General features: G+C 41.9%; 1 protein-coding gene and 1 long non-coding RNA gene across 2 annotated transcripts in view; one reads left to right on the top strand and one right to left on the bottom strand.

Annotated features, from left to right (window-relative positions):
- The window catches only part of Smyd3 (SET and MYND domain containing 3), a 649,248-nt gene that overhangs the window by 552,735 nt on the left and 82,975 nt on the right, over positions 1-13,538 (top strand). The gene's annotated exons all lie outside the window — the stretch shown is intronic.
- The window catches only part of LOC106149854, a 39,892-nt gene that overhangs the window by 16,483 nt on the left and 9,871 nt on the right, over positions 1-13,538 (bottom strand). Inside the window, exon 2 of the long non-coding RNA XR_001236301.1 lies at positions 10,954-11,069. This is a non-coding gene — a long non-coding RNA (uncharacterized LOC106149854). The remainder of the gene's footprint in view (positions 1-10,953; positions 11,070-13,538) is intronic.

Raw genomic sequence — 13,538 nt, 5'->3', positions numbered from 1 at the left:
ACATGCAATACTGGTCAACCAAAGACTCATTGACAGTTTCTTTCAGCATAGAAATAGAAGACAGAAGAACAACCATGTTAACTATCCTGTATATACATACATACAAAATTTCTCCTTCTTTCCCTTCTCTTTTCCCACTATTCTGGTCTTTTTCTTATTGCAAGCTTTTCTTAAATTTTAGATGTTTCTTGATTGTCCGTTCATATTTTTAAACTTTATGAGATGATGTATGATGTATATATCATTCAATCACTGAAAGTGTAGAGTTCAATGGTTTTTGGTATATTCAGAGTTGTGCGCCCATCACCACAATCAATTTTACTACATTTTTATTACAGTATCTGCACCCAAGAAAACCCCATGTCCCTTAGCTGTAACTCACCAATGTTCTCTCTTTGACTCACATACCACCTGCTCCCCTCAGATGTAGGAAGCTGCTGACTATTCATATTTAAAAGTAAGGGTTTAGAAAGGATGGTTTATGCCTCTGGAGTGTTCAGAATGGAAGTCAGTAAGAACACAATGGTTAGGGAGGAAGAGAAGGTAAAAGCTGAGATCAAGGAAAACACAAATACCAGAAAGTGAGGTGTGGAGATCTTGCTCTTCAAGAGCCCCAGGAGGGGCTGGTGCTACAGATACGCACTCAGGTCATTCTGTACTGATCTGTTTCACTTTCATATTCAGGATCTGAGGGCATTCCACCAGAGGTGATGCTGCAGAGCCACGAGGCTGTAGGACTCGTGAGGATAGGCGCTTGTCTCTGTTATTCACAGCTCTGCCTCCTATACCCAACAAACCAGCATGCAGCATTACATATCTGTAGAATAATTCAGTATCATGCACTTATATATGCTTTACCATTTTCAGTGCACGTTTATACACTTGTCTTTTATCTCATTTGAAATAGGCAAGTATGCAAAGTTGATATTCCATGGCACTAGCTTAAACCATAGAGCCCTGCATTTCCATGGGCCCTTTTCTTTTTTTTCTTTTTTTTTGTACCGAGAATCGAACTCACGACCTCGCGCTTGCCGGACAGGCACCGTGCCACTGAGCTAAATCCCCAGCCCCATGGGCCCTTTTCAAAATCCTGTTTCCCATTCTATGTTTGTCAAACTTGCATTCTTTTTCTGAAAGAAGGCTTATAAAATTATGTTTTGAAATGTCAGGCATTAATCAGAAAACGTGATCTTCGATCTGCCCTTTTAGATACAGCAGAAGTGATTAGCTCTAGGTTAGAGTTATAAAAGCTGTGGCCCAGAGAATTGAATACCTTGCCTAAGGCCACACATCCCGTAAGTGGCAGAACATTTCATACCTGAATGATTCCTCCGTCGTCCTGTCCTCTCCATCCTCCTGAGATGAAGGGAGAGCTGCTGATTGATGCCTGTGCCTAGCACACTAGCACAGGAAGCAGGGCAGGACCTGGACTCTGCCCAGAGTGATTCTGGTGATGACTACGGGTGAAAGCCATCTCCCCGCTCTATCTTCCTAACAGGAACCAAACAAGAAGAGTCCACAGATCCTCCCATACCTTAGATTTATATTTCAGTTTTAGTTATGAAATGGCTTTGGAAGTATTTTTTCTGAACAAGAAAAATAGTGAATTCTCCTTTCCACTTCTGTTTCTGAGTAAGACTTTTCATCTCGTGTTGTTTCATGGTCTTACAATAAAATGTAAGATCTATGGGGAATGGATAAAAAAAAAGTTAGAGATCAGACTTCACCTACCAACTAATTTAGTGATGTTCCCCAGTGGGAAAAATCAATGTCTGCCCGCAGAGGTGAATCGTGCATTCCACTGTGTCAAGCTGCTGACTCTTCTTTGAGAATTAACTTGCCCTCCATGCTTTTCAGCTTTTCAGTGCAGTATATTTCATGCTTGCCTTTCTTCAGACACAAGTGTATGTGTTTTGAGTAGAAATCTGAGCTGGAAGTACCTGGAGGAGATAGTCTCAGTCCGTTAGAGGATTGAGCTGAATTCCCCAGAGATAGACCAGAAGTCTCTGGGAGTCTCAGAGCTGAGCTTACAAAGGCCTGCTGCTTCTAGATGACAGGGAAATGGGCTTCAGGAGGAATTTTATCCTAACACTGTCAATCCAGTATCAATTTATCCAGGTCTTAGTTATTAATATGTTGTGATTTAAGAAAAACAAAAATCTTAAAACTCAACACAATGGCATGTACTTGTCCCAACACTTGTGAGGCTGAGGCAGGAAGGTGGTGAGTTTGAAGCCAGCCTGAGCTACAGAGCAAGAGCCTGTCTCAACAGACGAACAACAACAACAAAAGATCTCTGAGGCTTCCTTTTTGCTGTGCTTCTTCCCTGATGACCTTGCCCTCGTGCTCCCTAGCAGGAGCCACTGTGGAGGGGCGGCAACCAGTGCTCAGGAGAGCATTAGAATACCTGCCTCCCACTTGGTAAGCAGCCATTGCTTCAGCCCCTCTGAACAGCCACACAGGCTCCCTCTAAGGACTTTCCCACAATCCCAGAGCCAAAAAATGTGGCTGGCTAGCACCGTAGGGTTACTTCTGGGACGTTGCTGCATTACTGTGGCAGCAGCTCTTCTGACCAGGCAGTGGCTATGCCGTATTATACTGCTGGATAATGTTTTTTCAGGACTGGGAATCAGGACCCTGTGCATGCTACGCAAGTGCTCTACCACTGAGCTACACCCTCCGCCTCTATGCCATGTCATAATAGTTAAGTATTCAATAATGAAATTAAAATGAAGACAATGTGAAAAATCACCCCACTCATGACAAAGCCTGACCACTTAGGCCTGTTTAAATGGACAGTGGCTCCTGTTTGACCCCCCAGTTCCTTCCTGGCTGCTTCCCAGATGAGAAGCAAAGTTTTGCATTTAAAGGTTGAATTCCTTAGCTCTGTTAAGGCCTCCTCAGCACTAATGACAGCGAAGGACACGTCATGAAGCACTGGAGCCATCCTGGAGTCCAAGTGAGGACCTCTCTGCGAGCACAGTACCAGTCCCGGGCTGGCGGTGAGTGGTCTTAGAGTTTTCCACTTCCTTATAAGAGCATGTGTAAGCATGGAAGAATGTATATCTCAAGCAAGGCCAGCCTTCATGTGTCAGCAGTTTAGAATGTTTAGGACGGTGCACTGATGAGAAATATGTGCCACAGTGAGGTTCTGAGAGCAGATGGAACTTGTAAAACCCTGCTGGCTCAGAGCATCTGTGCTATAGGTGGGCTTTGGTTGAGCATTGAATTAACCTTCACCACACAGACACCTAGCAAGCAGAACACTCTACACAGCCAGCCCCAAACTGTAGTATGTGCAAGGCCAGTATAGGACAATGCAGAGGATGGCAAGCCTGGAGCTGCAGGCCCAGAGCCCCAGCCAGGCAGGTTCCAGCCTTGTTTGAAGTCAACTTTAGTTTCTTATTGGTACAGTTTTAAGCCACACTGTTCTGGACTAAATCAAATCCTTGGCTTCATCCTATCCTGTCCTCTTAAATCTCCTGCCTCTGTTCATACTGAACCCAAATGGTGTCAACATTCTCCCTGGCTACAGAAGTGTTTAAATCTAAGTAAGTTGGCTGGGATTTGGTTTTGTTAAAGGGTGATTTTTTTCGTTGGCTTTGGTTCATAAAAACCAACTGACTTCTAAGGAAGTGGCCTTACTCTTGTGAGGGGCCCACCCTGAAAAGTGGCTAATGTTTGTCAGGAGTTAAGGGCTCTTGGCTCTGGCATGAAGGATGCTGACCATGGAGGCTTAGGTACTGTGCTACTGAGGTGCCACCTGGGTGGTTCATGAGGGATCTAAGCCACTGAAACAGGGAGCTACCTGGGCCTAACAAGAATCACCTATAGCTATGGTCAGGGAGGGAGAAGAATGGAACAGAGTGAAGAACTGAGGTCTGTCACTTCCCCCAAAAGTTTATGTGGGACCTAATTGCAGTGTTTCTGGTGCCAGGCAACTCTGGAATAAATTTGGTGGCGATATCCCTACCTTCTTTTTCTGTGCCTTTCTTCTTCTGCTCCCTCTCCACCTCCCACCACTGATCACTCCTCTGGCTCTTCTTGCCTTGTAATCCTTTCTAGAAGCTCACTCTCAGATGCATCTATCCCACTTGTCTAATACTCCTCAAGCTGACTTTTCCAGAGACACATGTATTTAACCTCTATTAAAATGTCATAGCTCTGACAGTTCAAGTCTATTCCCAGGCATCAGCAAGAGCAATGATCTGCAGCCCATCTCAGAACCTGGAATTAATGCTTATTCATCTACCCACTTTGCTCAAGATTCACACGGGGTTTGACACTTTTGCCTCTCAAATCTTCTCTCAGAGCAGACCGGACGTGACTACCAAGACAAACTTTGGCTCCCACGTTGGTTCCTGCCTGTGGGCAGTGTAAATGCTAGTAAGGCAGTGGGCAGAAAGAACAGGAGAAGGGAGAAAATTCATCCTGATATTGTTAAGAAGATGAGACACCTTGGCCTCTTGGAGAAACTGGATTATTCTAGTGGATGCACTTTGGTTCACTGACATCAGTCTTTTTTCTGAGTCATCATTGTGATGCATGTAAGCCAGAGACCACTTTAAAAGGCCTCTTGCCCCTCAAGATTATTCTCAAAGCCTTTCTAAGGCTGGGGTTTAAGAATACCAAGTTCAGGAAAAAAAAAAAAGAATACCAAGATTATGCAGAATTCAAAGCATATCAGCCTGTGTGAACCATGAACAATTTACAGTAAAAAAGCTTGCAGTGAAAGGGAATTCCATCCTTATGATCTTTTCTCGGCTAGACCCTAGTTAAAAAGCTTTAAGCAGATTATCTTATTTGATCCTTATAATATTATTTCCAAGTAGATATTATCCCCATTTTACTGATGAGAAAATTGAAGCTCAAAGGAGTTAGGAAACTCACCCCACTAATGAGGATTTGTACTCTAGTCTGTCCAACTCCATGTCCCATAAAGTGTCCACCATGTAGAGCTGGGATTGGGGGTCAATGACAAGGCACTTGCCTAGCATGTGAGACCCTGGATTTGATCCTCAGCACTGCCAAGAAAAAGCATTTCCACCATACCACTCTTCTTTTGATAAAGGATGACAGATTTTTTTTTTTTTTTATAATTTAATTTTATTTTTAAAAATTTGTTTGGTCTTTTTGAGACAGGGCCTCACTATGCAGTTCAGGCTGGTCTTGAACTCACTTTGTATCCCAGGCTGGCCTCGAGCTCACAACAGTCCTCCTGCCTCAGCCTCCCGAGTGCTGGGATTATAGGCATGTGCCACCATGCCTGGCTAAAAGATGACAGATATTTGCAAGCAAAATTAATAGCTACCCTCATTTATCTCTGAGTTCACCTTGTCATATAATTGAAGAGGTCCACATTTCCTATATTGTACGGTTTTTCCCTTTGGAGATTCCCCATGTGAGTTATTTATTTGATGGATGGCCCTATATACCTGTGTATGCTTGCTACATGCTAAATGCTATCATTTAGTAGGAAAAAATAACCCTCTGTCCTAAAAGACCTTGTCAATAGCCAAAACAGAGCCTGGGTCTAAATGACATTAGAGTTGCCCTTTTTGATCTCCTGCTTATGGGCTGAGAAGGCAATTACTTAGTATGTTGCTACGGTATTCCAAATAGGAAGATTGTTCCATCAGGGCTGTGCAAAACTGTAAAATGAGGTTGCTTATGAGGTCTGTTACAGTTTGGTTCCTAAATTTCCAGCTTACCAGCGTGCGAGTATAGCAGTCTTCAGAGGTAGTTAAAGATCCTTTGTCTAAGACCACAAGTCCAGTCTGTCAGAGTCATACAAGTCCTGTCAGGTAAAGGACAGAAAGGTTTGCGGGGTCTGGGATGCAGCATGTCCTCATTCTCAGTGGTGTACTGAGCAGTTGTGATACGGCTCCAGAGAGAGGAGGAGGTCATTTTGTGCTTGGCTCCCTGTCTAAACTGGTTTTACTCAACACTGTGACAGGGGTCAGCCTCTCCCATAGGACTGTCAGCATATCCATGCCGGCTCACAGAATTGCAAGCACAGTCTTCCAGGGGTGTCTGAGAGGTCAAAGAAATCTATTTAAATGCATCAGCATTGTGGCCAAGGATGTCAGAGGAGGCTGTGAAGAGCAGTTTTTGTAGGGGGAACTTAGCCACAATCAGGTAGTGAGGCAGATTCATGCTGAACCTGACCCAGTGCCTTCCTCTCAATTCTCATTTCCCCAAAGAGGGTTAATAAGTTTAGGTGAAGAGAGGGCTCTCAGTGAAAATGGGGTCCGTGATCAGATTAATTCGGGAAATAACAGGCTATCCAGAGCTTTGCAGTACACTTTACCCTAAAGAGCATATCTTTTTATACTTTGGTGTTTTCTCAAATAAAAAATGATTTTTATGAATTACCATTATGCAGGTAAGCTTTCTGTCATACCCTGTGAAGTAACTAAGATGGCCAAATCTCTAGGAATAGGATCCTAAAAGCTTCAGTGTGAGGAAAATGTGGTGCTACAGTTCTTGATAAGTAGATGATTCTATTTTGAAGAACTTGGTCTTCATTTATTAGTAAGCTTTCCATCACTGTGACAAAATACCTGAGATAATCAATTTGATAGGAAGAGAGGTTCATTTTGGCTCATAGTTTCAGAGGTATCAGTCTATGACTATTTGGCCCTGTTTGAGCCTTTGGCAGTACAGTACATCATAGCAGAAGCAGACAGTGGAGAAGCTGCTCACCTTATTGCAGCCAGAAAGCAAAAAAGAGACAGGAAGGGGCCAAACTAATGATCTAATATCCCCCAGTGACCTAACACCCCAATGACCTAACATCCCCTCACCAGCCCCCACTTCCTACAGGTTCTACCTCCCAATAACACCATAACTGAGTATTAAACTCTTAACAATGGGCCTTTGGAGGACACTCCAGATCCAAACTATAGCATTCTATATCCAAGATCCTATCTGTCAAGAGCTTCTAGCTGACATTTAAGCAAAATCAATACAGATTGAACATCCATAATGCGAAAATCTGAAATCTGAAATGCTCTAAAATCTGAAACTTTTTGAGTGCAAACAGGAAACTGAGTAGAAAATTCCACATCAATAAACTTTCAGATATAAAATTATTAAAAATATTATACTAAATGATCTTCAGAGTATGTGTAAAAGGTATATATGAAACATAAGTAAATTTTGTGTTTAAACTTGGGTCCCATCCTGTTATGGTTTATATTTAGATGTGCCCCCAAAGCCTCATGCACTCATAGGTAGGGTTTTGGGAAGGTGATTGTATCATAGGGGCATGATAATTATCGGTGGATAGTCCATTGATGAGTTGATAGCTGACTTGCCATTAGGAGGTAGATCTAGTCAGAAGAGACAGGTCACTGGGAGCATGGCCTAGAAAGATTTATCTTTTCCCTCCTTCCTTTTTTCTCTCTCTTTCCATCACTGTGACAAAATACCTGAGATAATCAATTTGATAGGAAGAGAGGTTCATTTTGGCTCATAGTTTCAGAGGTACCAGTCTCTCTCTCTCTCTGCTTCCCTACTGCCATGTGAGCAGCTTCTCCTCTGCCCATGTCAGTCTACCTTACTGTCCTACTTTGGAGACAAGTTCACTATGGACTGTAACCAGGAGCCAAAATAAATCTCTCTTCCTTTAACTTGCTGGTATCAGGTATTGCATCTCAGCATCAAGGCAAATAACTAAGACATATCCCCAGGATGTCTCTTTTTTATGTATTTGCAACTATTCCAAAATCTGAAAAAAAATTTCAGATACCTTCAGAATACCTTTGATCCCAACAGGTTTAGATGAGGGATACTCCCCTGTACTTTCTTGGTTACATTATTCAGACAAGGAAAATATGAAACTATAAGCCCATAAAAAGAAAGGCATATAAAACTCTAATATTCCCTTATAAGAACCAAAATTATCCCTGTAATATTTAATGTAAGTACTAGTGGTCAGAAGTGACTCTGTAAACTTTTAGACTTCAAAGATGAAGAATTATATACAAATCATGTGACTTGAGATACTAAAAGCCTTTAATATTCATGTAGATAAATACAGGCTGTTACCATTTACTTAAAAACAAACGTATTTACTTGTAATCAGATGCTTCGTATCTCCTCCCCAAAAATTGTTATTATATCAGTGAAGAGATTACAGTTGAGATGTCTTAGAAATTCAGAAAGGAGCCAGAAGTAGAAAGCATTTCCCTAAACTTAACTGGCTGTGGAAACCTGGGGCTCCATAGAACACCCTTTGGGAAAGAGTACTCCATTCTATTTAGTGTCTATCCATTTGCTAAAGGATGAATTCACAACTTGAAAACCATCAAGATAACACCCATTATGTTGGAGAAGGATTGTGCAGTATGAGTATGTTTTATGGAGTTTCTAAATCAAGATGTGCTCCCCATAGAGTGAGAATTGAAGTGTGAATCCTAAACTATTGATTTATTATTGAGCCAAGCATTAGGTTAAATGAAGTAGAACTTTTTCAGACTAAATGTGGTAAGGATTCAACAGACCTTCTCATTCATTAGAAAGTAAGTCTGAGTAGTGTGGAGGTGGGCATAAAGGGTATATCAGCCACTTTTTTGTCTTTTGGACAAAATACCTGATAACCACGGTTTAATGGAGGAGAGGTTTATTTTGGCTCAGTTTCAGTGGATTCAGTTCACGGTCACTGGCTCCAAAGCAGAAACCCTGTGGCAAATTGCACAGTAGAGGAAAGCTGCTCAGCATATGGGGACCAAAAAAAACAGGAAGAAAAGGGAGAAGTCAGGGATGAGAATGCCCACGGTGACCCACCCCTCCTTACCAGGGCCCACCTCTGAATGACTTTCAGGGGATGCTTTACACATAACCCACAGTATTCTGCATCTGGTCCAAAAGGTTCATGTCCACCTCATTATACAACATGCATTTAGTCCGTCTCTAAAAGTCACCAACATCTTAACAATTCAAGCATTACTGAAAAGTCCAAGTCCAAAGTCTCCTCTGAGAATCAAGGCATAGTTTTAGTTGTATGTCCCTATGAAAGTGACACAGAAAGTTAAAGACTTCCAAGTTAGAACGCCCAGGGTAAATGTTCCTGTTCCAAAAGGGAAGAGTAGAGGAACAGACAGAAAATGGATCAAAGTAAAACCAAAACCCAGCAGGGAAAACATTAAATCCTATGGCTATTTGTCTAGCGCCCAGGTTGGATCGTGGTGAAATGTAATCTCAGTGGGCTTGGGCTGCCCCACCCCTATGGCCTTCCTGGTTGCAACTACATGGCTTCCTTTTTGGGTTGGCTCTGCTCTTTGCCTGTGGCATTCCTTAGCAGATAGTTCACATTCCTGGCATCTCCAGATTCTTGGGGTCTCCATTGCACCATTGACTAGACTCTCACAGCTTTACACACTGTGCACTCATAGGATTCTGGCAGCGGCTGTGACCCTCTCACACATTTTTGCCTGCCCAAAGACCTTCTGAAATCTGGGTATATAGCTGGCCACATATGACTCATATGTCTTCATTCTGCATCTCTAGAAAACCAGCACCATGAGGATGATCCTAAAGTCTACCAGCAGCTTGATCATTAACCAGGACCCCTGATGCAGCAGTTTCTAAGTGCTTGAATATGGCAAAATAAATGTTAAGGAAGCTGTTCCCTAGATGACCCTTCTGGAGCAGTCATCTCAGAGACTCTCTCCTAAAATGAGACATTTATGGTTTTGCACCTTTGAGTCTGCAGTGGGTAGGGCCTTACTGATTTCTAAGATACCCTCAAGGTATCTTTCTTCCTGTCCCTGTATAAAGTGCTTGGTTCATTTTAATGATGCTAATCTCTTCAGCACTCAAATTCTCCTCTGTCTCCACATTACAGTTGCTTCCTTTCTGGCCACCAACAAATTTTTCCTTACCTTCTAGCTTTGCTTTTTGTTTCTGATTTTCACTATAAATCTGGCTAAAAGCAGCCAGCAGTACTCATGCCATAGCCTGAGTGTAGGGCTGCCTTAAAATCTCTTTTGCCAGATTTCATTAGTCCACCACCTTTAAACTAATCTTCATACTAAGTCATAGAACATAAACAGAACATAAGCAATTATTTTGCCAGAATGAAACACATATAACCTCTAGTCCACTTTCCAGTACAGTCCTCGTTCTCATCTGAAATCTTCTAACCTGATCTTTACTGTCCACGTTCCTATCAGCATTTTGTTCTTCTGATCTGTGACCAGACTCTCCCATTTAACTCAGTTTATAGCCTTGTAAGCTTCTCTAGCCAGCACCTCCAAATATTTCCAAACTCTTCGCACAAACCAGCTCTCAACCACAAAAGGCTTCTAAACCACATGGTCAGGTATAGTCATAACACTGACCCCACTCCCAATACTAGTTTTTCTCTATCAATCACTTTCCTGTCATTGGGATAAAATACTCACCAACCACAATTTAAAGGAAGAGAGTTTTTTTGTTTTGTTTTGTTTTTTGGCTCACAGCTTCAGTGGGTTCAGCCTATAGCTAGCCACCTATAAGGCAAAAAGTGCATGGCGGAACAACATGGAGGAGGAAAGCTGCTCACTATGTGGCAGCTAGCAAGCAGCGAAAGAGAGGGAAGAGCCGGGAATGAGAATACAGTCTTCCACGTCACAACACTAGTGACCCACCCCTCTAACCAGGCCTGCCCGCTGAATGTGAGACTTTTGGAGGACATCTTAAATCTAAAACAGAATAGAAGGCAAAATTTCCATGTCTTCTCCAAGAAAGGCAGTGAAGCTTTCTAGGAAACAGACATCTGTCACCGAGCAAAGAAATAAACTATTCTTTTTATATGTCTAGCAAGGTTTCCAGTTGAAAACTCCCTTTTGTGAGCCACGGTTTTCCTACTCACAACGCATCCATGCATACACACATACCCACACTTAGATTCCTCTGCCTTCCCCCAGAATCTGCACCATTTTATTGATGGCCAGTTTGTTCACAGACCTTACTTTGTAGTGCTTTCTACTCTCTGGTCAGTGTTGGGTTAAAATCATTCCAGCAGTTCACTTCACATGGTCTTTATTAATACAATCCCCTGCTCCACACTTGACCTTCAATCACTGGAAAACAAGAAAACATTGAAAACAACTTCAAGTAAATGAAAAATACTCTGCTGGACTCTGTCCAAACATCAGCAACCTTTGTGTGAGTGATGCAGGAAAGTGGTTTGTATGGCAGGTATATTTCTAGCTGATGGAAACTTGAAATTGTTAATAGTTCTTCTGGGACAAGGGTATAAGGGCAGAGTTGGCTCCTGCTGTTGTAGAATAACAAATGAGAAAACAATTACTTCAGGCTCATGCTTTGCCCCAAAATAGCTAGGTAGGGAGAGTCCAAGAGAGAGACCCATCACACTTATCAGATGTCTTGGTCAAATGCTAGTTCCTTCCCACCCGTGCAAATGAGGAAAAACTCTTAATTTCTTGCTATGTATGTCATGGCTAGCTTTCCATCACTGTAAACAGAGCAACTATTCATATTTGAGGTTCTCGGTGTCCTTCCATGTGAAGGACAATCATTCATTAACCTCAACAACACAGAGAACTATCATTATAGGAATATAATAACTGAGGGCGGGCCCTCACTGAAATAATGTGGAGTATGTTATTCACACAAACATAAGAGACCAGACCTCTCAAGTTCAAGTACTGTTTACTTGAGATTAGCTCAAGTTTGGTTGAAAGGTGCATGTTACTTATATGAGGTTGTTGATATTACTGCTCATGGTGAAAAAAACTAGGCCAACACTTATAATCTAAAGTGGGGAGGGTATACTGGAGGTTTGGACTACAAGGCCACCCACCAGGAATCTTATCTTATGCTGAATGCTTACTCTAAAACTCTGTACAGGCATTGTTGGAACAGGGAGTGACATTTGGAGAAAAAAAAGAAAGAAATATTTGGCCACTACAGCTTTCAATCTTTTTTTTTTTTGGTTTTGGTTTTTCTCCGGTACCAGAAACTGAACTCACGACCTTGCGCTTGCCAGGCAGGCGCTTTTGCCGCTGAGCTAAATCCCCAGCCCCCAGCTTTTAATCTTGAATATTTCCCAAAAGCCCATGTGTTGAAAGCTTGGTTGCTTGTCTGTGACACTGTTGGGAGGTGATGGAACGTGTAGAAGGTGGGGCCTAGTGAGAGAGAGTTAAACTGTTGGGGCATCCCTGAACAGGGATACTGAACCCCAATCCCTTTCTGTCTTTTTGCTTCCTATTTGCTGGGAGGTGAACAGCTAGCTCCTCTACCACAGGCCCCCACTCCATGTACTGTGCTGCTACAGGATTATGTGGACCTCTGAAACCATGAGCGAAAATAAATCTTGCCTCCTTATAAGCTGATTATCTCAGGTATTTTGTCACACTGACAGGAAACTGACTGAAACACAGTCTCTTCTGATTTATCGGAAGTGTTCCCTATTTCAAATGAGATTTTACTGAAGTTGCATACAATTTGTCCAATTCTGGTGGATTACAAGTTTTAGCAGTGGCTGTGTGTTGCCAGGGAAATCTCTTCGCTCTAAGCTTTCTGCTTTCTATTGTAATCTAGGTAATACTTTTGATTACATACACTGTCCCAGATTTTTTTTTGTCCAGAACTTCCCCCGCCTCATTATTGTCTGTAGGTTTACAAAAGATAAATGTTGGAGACAATAGCACATTTGACTCCAGAAGATAAACAGAGTGTGCCCAGTTGCCTACGTACATTTGAGGCCGTCTTTCACTACCTCTCAGTATATCCTTGTATGTACTAGTACTAGGGTATAATATCAGCTGTTCTTTTGATAATTTTATACCATGTGATTTACCCATTTAAAATGTACAACTGTATGATTTTTGGTATATTTATAAAGTTCTGCACCCATATTCACAATCAAATATAGAACACGTTCATTACCCCAGAAGAAATCCTATGATGACTGGAGGCCATGTCCAGATTTCCCCAGTGTGTCGTCCTGAAGCAACCAGGAATCATTCTGTTTATCTAGATTTGCCTATTATGAACATTTTATATAAATTTAATGGTACAATATGTGGTCTGCTCTGACTAGCATCTTTTCAAGGTTCATCCATGTTGTGGTGTATATCAATGCCTTATTTCTTCGTATTGCCAAATAATACAGTAAGTCCCCAACTTACAAACATTCAAATTGAGAATTTTCACAGGTACAAATGGACCCTGCATTACCAACATTCCTACATGTGAACAAATCAGAGAAGTAGCTCATATGTCTGCTAGACACTATCACAGTTGTACTATTGTGTGCTCACTGTACAGTGTGATAGTGTGTAGTAATACAGTGCTCAGTCAGAGCCCAACATGTCCAGAAGCAAGAAGAAAAGCAATGGTGGAGGGGTCTGCTAGGATGTGCAAAGCAATAACCATGGAAACATCTAGGCTATTTCCACTTTTCAGCTACTAAGAATAATACTCTTAAGAATATTTGTGCACTCTACAAACAAATGAAAATGTAAATACAACGTACCAGAATCTATGGGATGCAATGAAAGCAGTCCTCAGAGGGAAATTTATAG

The sequence above is a fragment of the Chinchilla lanigera genome, unplaced genomic scaffold (assembly GCF_000276665.1).
Source record: "Chinchilla lanigera isolate Chin_1 unplaced genomic scaffold, ChiLan1.0 scaffold00005, whole genome shotgun sequence".
Taxonomy (NCBI): Eukaryota; Metazoa; Chordata; class Mammalia; order Rodentia; family Chinchillidae; genus Chinchilla; species Chinchilla lanigera.
This window is presented reverse-complemented; position numbering and strand designations above follow the sequence as displayed.